Genomic DNA, 6,293 nt, shown 5'->3' on the forward strand with positions numbered 1-6,293 from the left:
AAAATACTTTTGATGCACTTGTTAATGTAGAACTTTCGATGCATTTGTTACTGTAGAACAAAATCTTTTCAAGAGAAAGGAAAATGGTAAAACCAGAGGGCATAATCTGAGGCTGAGAAATAAGAGACTCAAGAGCAATGTAAGGAAATTCTTCTTTATGGAGAGGGTGGTAGATGCCTGGAATGTGCTCCCGAGAGAGGTGGTGGAAAGGAAAACGGTGACAGAGTTCAAAAAAGCATGGGATGAACACAGAGGATCTAGAATCAGAAAATAATAGTAAATATTGAAGAACTAAGGCCAGTACGGGCAGACTTGCCCGGTCTGTGTCTGTATATGGTCATTTGATTGAAGATGGGCTGGGGAGGGCTTCAATGGCTGGGAGGGTGTAGATGGACTGGAGTGAGCTTTGACGGAGACTTTAGTAGTTGGAACCTAAGCACAGTACAGGGCAGAGCTTTGGATCCTTGCCCAGAAAAAAAAATAAAAATTTAAATTGAATCAGGTTGGGCAGACTGGATGGACCATTCGTGTCTTTATCTGCCATCATCTACTATGTTATTATGTCACTAAGTATAGTAAAAGACAATTGTTGAGGCACTCTTGATTTGGGTACATGAAGTAGAGAGACATGTCCATGTGTAGTCAAACGAAAAAATGAATTGTAACTTAATTGCAGTTACAGTTCAAGTGGTAGGGCACTTTCAATAGTTGGTTTAGAGTTTGAAGGTTTTTTTATGGGCAGGAGTCAGGTAAAAAGGTAGGTTTTTATCGCTTTCCTGAAGTTTAATAAACCCGCCAATGATCTAATAATTGGCATGATTTTGTTACATAATTTGGGTAGGAAGTGTAAGTAGACACGTTTGCGGGCAATTTCTAGAAGAAGGGTTTGCGATGGTGGGGTAGATAGTTTTCTTTCGCAGAGGTTGGTTGGGGATGTAGGTTGTAAGTTTCTTTGCTATGTAGGATGGGACCATTCTGTCAAGGAATTTGAAAGCTAGTGTCAGGGCTTTAAAGATGCAGCGTTTCCAGATGGGCAGCTATTATGATGTGATTCACCTCACTGACAAAGGGGGAGTGATAGTAATTTGGGATAAGAATGATTATGTTCAGGAAGCCCAATGACAGCTATCTGATTCATAAAGTTATATTGAACTTTCTCAAGATCCTTCTGAACAGATATCTCAGTTGAGCTTTGACTTGACAAGTGAAGGGAAAACTAATGGCTTCCTGACAGATAAGGAATTTAAATATTTGAATTGTGATAGGTTTAAAATCTTGATTTGCTATCCATTACCGATTGTGTTGGCCAGAGACTCGTTGTTAGAGAGGTCATGTAAATTTATTGATAAGTGCATAAAACCATATCTAAGAGAAGTGAAGTCATATGTTACAATACTACACACTTTTTACAGTTATTGGAATTGATGGAGCCTTTTATTTCTTCATGTTTACTGGTGACTCTTGATGTATGTTCATTATATACCAGTATAGCTCAGGAGGAAGCTTTAGACATCTTTTGTGATTGTGCCCCTATCAAATTCCAATTAAATTTTGGGTGTGTCTCAGTAAGATCACTATGAAGTCCCTGTTCATTAAGGTTCTTGGGGGCTAGGGGAGTCTGTACTATCTTTTGTTTTGAAATATACTTTAAGATCAGATACTATGCAAAGTAATTAGGGTACATTTACCAGTGTTGAAAGCTCACCATACATTTGAAAATGTTTTTAGAGTATTGTTTTCTTTTCAATGAAAATCAAGCTTGGGTGATAGTTGAGCAAATCAGATGTTAGGACTATTAGAAAACAATTGACATTTTTTGGACCATGGCCATAGGAACTGTGGTAATTGTACAGTGTGTTCAGTGATTTATTTTATTTTTAGGTATTTATATACTACCTATCAAGGTTATCTAAGCGGTTCACAATCAGGTACTCAAGCATTTTCCCTATCTGTCCTGGCAGGCTCACAATCTATCTAATGTACCTGGGGCAATGGAGGATTTGCCTAGAGTCACAAGGAGCAACATGGGATTTGAACCCACAACCTCAGGGTGCTGAGGCTGTAGCTCTAACCACTAAGCCACTCCTTCCTCCAGTGATGATGGAAGGCTCTGTTTATTGTTCTAAGCGGATGAGTAAAACTTATGAGTTGAAGAGTTGCATTACATGTGAATCATTGGGTGTGATTTATTTAATTCAGTGCCCATATAAATTAAGCTACGTGGGGCAGACTTCATGGGCTCTTAAGACCTGATTGGTTGAACAGGTAGATTGGAGGTACCTTTGGTAGCTCATTGTCTCCAGTACTTTCATACATTTGATACTTTGCATTGTACGGTGCTGGAACAAGCGCAGCCTTCAACACATTGGGGGAACTTTAAAGGATTCCTGAGAACAGAAGTGGATATTTTTTCTGAACTCAGTTGAATCTAATGGTCTTAATTCACACATTGAATGGTCAGCATTTTTTTAAAATCATGTTTCTGATTACGCTGCATGGATTCTTTTTCTCTCTGGCTATAGCTGAGGGAGGTGGTTTATGGGAGACTTTAAACTTTTGGTGTTGTTTTTTTTTCCCCCCCTGAGCACCATTTTGCCCTTGCTGTGACCATAGAATAGGAGTCATTCCCCTGATGCAGTAGAAATGATTCCTTGTTGGGTTTCTTCACAGATCAAGTTTTTTTTGGATATTCAGCAGGGGCTGATAGACTATGATCAACAAGAAGATAAATAAATCTGACACTTTTGATGTGATAGAACTGATATTTCCAGTTTATAGGTATAGATTTTCTCTGGTCTGGATATGTTTTATGTGTGTGTGTGGGGGGGGGGGGAGGAGAGATTCTGTCGGTCCCCGCTTGTTTATATGGTGTTTGCTAGGTGGGGTGCCTGATATCTGAGGTCTTTTTCTCCACTTTTTTGCTGTTTTTTCCTGCCAGGCTAGGCATTTCTACACTTCAATAAGAAGCTAGTTTGGTGTATTTTGATGTATTAAGTTTCACTCTCAAGTGTACTATGGTTAATAGTAATTAGGAGTTACAAATGTATCTTCTCTACACCCTATTCTAAAACATCCCCACCTACATGTCATAGTGTGCAACACAATAGGGGTATAGCTATGGGAGGAATATGGGTGGATCAGGAAGTGTTCCCAGAAGTTAGGTCTGATGTTATAGAATCATATAATTTCTACTCCTAAGTTGGGCACCAGCTTTACATCAGGTTTCAGTAGGCATAAATCCAGTGCCTAAGATTAGTCACAAGTTCTGCCTTTTGGGGCAGCGGTCGAAAGCATGGACTACACAACCCATCTTATGTATTTCCCTGGCCTTCTATCCTATCAAATATTGTAGTTCGCCCTCTTTCCTCACAGTCTGTAGTGTTTTCTTCACACCCTCCCCGTATTAGAAATGTAAGCTGCCCAAACATATATTCGATGGGCTGGATATAAACTCTTAATAAACTTGAAAACTTTTCTACAACTAACTTTGGGTGCAATTTACTGAGTCCAGCTTTAACAGCTTCTGCACAAACTCCAAGCAAAGTGTCCTAATGAACTTTTAATGTGGAACTTGTAAACACAAAAGCTGAGAACACTTCCAATGATTACTGCATCATATTTGCAGCTATTGCATGATAAAGCCCTACGTTAAGCTATGGTAACTGTGAATTTTAGCCCAGTTTATTAAAAGGATCCCTAGGTGTCCCAAGCATAGGTGCCAACATTTCAAAATGATTGGGTTATCAAACACAATACAAATTACCCCTCCCTGGATGCAATGAAAGAGCTTCCTCAATATTAGGGGAGCTCATAGTTGGGTTCGTAAAATGGTCCACTTTGTTGCATAATAAGGTATGCAGATTTGCAAAAGTCTCTTTTTACTAAATTGCTACTGGATGATCTATCTAAAAAGGCTAGAGCAATTCTTTGAAAGTACATTGTTGAATGGCAAATCTTTCTACACACATTAATAGTTTTCAGCATAAAGACACCTTTTCAGAGCAAACCTGTCACAAATGAGAAATGCAGTTTCTGAAACATTACATATTACCATACCATACCATGCAATGCAGTTTCTTATATCCCACAGTTTTCAGCTAGGAATCATTGTGGTTTACAATCTAGTTATAAGGATATACTGATTGGTATTACGGCATCTGAGATAGGTAGGTTTGAAGCAGGTTATAGAGAGAAAAGATATGTCTTTAACATTTTTCTAAAATTGTAGTAGGTGGGGAGCCATCATAGACCCAGATCTCTGGCTATTTCAGACCTTGGGTCTGTGATACTAGAAAGAAGACTCAAACAGTTTTTTTCCATTGAACTAGTTGGAGAGAAGGGAAGGCCAGTTTAATGCACATTGTTCTAGAGTTATGGAAGGAGTGAGAGAGCTTAATATCTGATATTAGTCCAGTGGCGTTCTCGCCATATATTGCCTTGTAAACCATGCAAGCAATCTTAGATTTAACTCTTTTTTTTTCTTGCAAGCTAGTGTTGATCTGCTAGCAATGGGTTGGCTTTTTCAAATCAGCTTACACAAAAGATAATTTTGTAGCAATTGTAGCCTAATGAATTCCTTTTCAGTCTACCATGATATAAGGAGTTGCAATAGTCTAGGTATGGAAGTAACACTGCCTGCCCAACTATTCTGAAGCTGGTCTGAGTTAGGACTGATCTTATTGTTCGTAATTGCCTTAGTCTGAAGAAGAATTTCTTAACCAAGGAGTCGATTTGGGCTCCGAAGGTTAGATTGTAGTCCATGATGACACCTAGTACCTTTGAAGTTTTCTCAATCTCTAGCTTTTCTCCTGTCTCCAGCACCAAAGATCAGTGCTTGGCAACACCAATCACCAAACCAGAGGATTTTTGTTTTCAGTTTGTTGAGCTTGAAGAAGTTATTCGGTGTCCATTTGTCTAGGTCAGGGCTGCCCAAGTCCGGTCCTCGAGATCTACTAGCAGGCCAAGTTTTCTGGATATCCGCAATGAAAATGCATGAGAGAGATTTGCATACCAAGAAGGCAGTGTAGGAAAATCTCTCTCATGCATATTCATTGTGGATATACAGAAAACCTGGCCTGCCAGTAAATCTCGAGGACCGGACTTGGGCAGCCCTGGTCTAGGTCCTCAATAATGCCCTTTAAGTATTGGGGGGTATCATTGAAGGATTCTTTTTTTTCTAGGCAAAGGAGAAAGATATCTGTGTAAGAGAATGTGGGGATGTGGGGAAAGGAGAAACTGCTGAATAAGGTTCTCAAGTTAAGTAAGGAAGGAGAAAGTAGAGAGAAACAAAAGGTATTTTTCTACCTTTGTTGTCTGATTATATTGGTTTGATCCTAGTGTAGCCTGCTTTTCTCTGTTTTTTTTTCTCTTTCCAGGGTTTCCTATACCTTTAACATTTCTTCTCTCAATATGTCCATTATCCATCTCTCTTCTCTGTCTTTTTCCTTTCTATCCAGTATCTTCCTCTATGTCCCTATCCTGCCCCATGTTCACTATCTCTTCTGTGTCCCTATCTTATTCTGTCCAGCATCTCTCGCTCTGTTGCTTTCCTTCCCCTTGTATCCAACATCATCCTTTTGTGTCTCTGTCTCTATGCTCTTTCCATGCCCATCATCTCTTTGCTATCTCTCTGTCCCTCTCCCTGTTTCTCTTCTTTCTCTTCCCTCCTTCCTGCAACTTCCAGCCCTTACCTTCCCTCTCCATAGACCAGCATCTCTTATTTTACTACCTTCTCTTTCTCCTTGGCCAAGGGTCTTACTCTCATTCTCATCCTTCCTTTGTCCAGGATGTCTCTCTCTCCTTAGTCCAGGGTGTCTTGATATGTGTCTCCCTCCTTTTCTTCCTCCTTAGTCCAGGGGTTATGTATGTGTATGTCTCTCTCTCCTTCTCCCTCCTTGTCCCGAGTGTCTCGCTCTATCCCTCCTTCCTTGATTCAGGATATGTTTCTCTCTCCCCTTGGTCCACAGTCTTGGTCTCTCTCTCTCCCCCGCCCTCCCCCCCCCTTGGTCCAAGGTCTCTCCCTCGCTCTCTCCTTGGCTCAGGGTATCTCTTATTGGTCCATGGTTTCTCTCCCTTTCTCACCCTATCTCTCCTTGGTCTAAGGTCTCTCTCTCTTCTTGGTTCTGGGGTTTTTTTCTCTCTTTCCTTATTCCACACCTCGAGTCCAGCATTTGTTCCTTCTCCTCCCCCTTTCCTTTGTTCCAGGGCTCTCTCTCTCTCTTTCTTTTACCTCTGCTACCCTGCTTAGCTTCATTCCAGCTCTATTACTAAAGCTTAATGCTAATGGAAGATGG

The sequence above is a fragment of the Geotrypetes seraphini genome, chromosome 3 (genome assembly GCF_902459505.1).
Source record: "Geotrypetes seraphini chromosome 3, aGeoSer1.1, whole genome shotgun sequence".
NCBI lineage: Eukaryota > Metazoa > Chordata > Amphibia > Gymnophiona > Dermophiidae > Geotrypetes > Geotrypetes seraphini.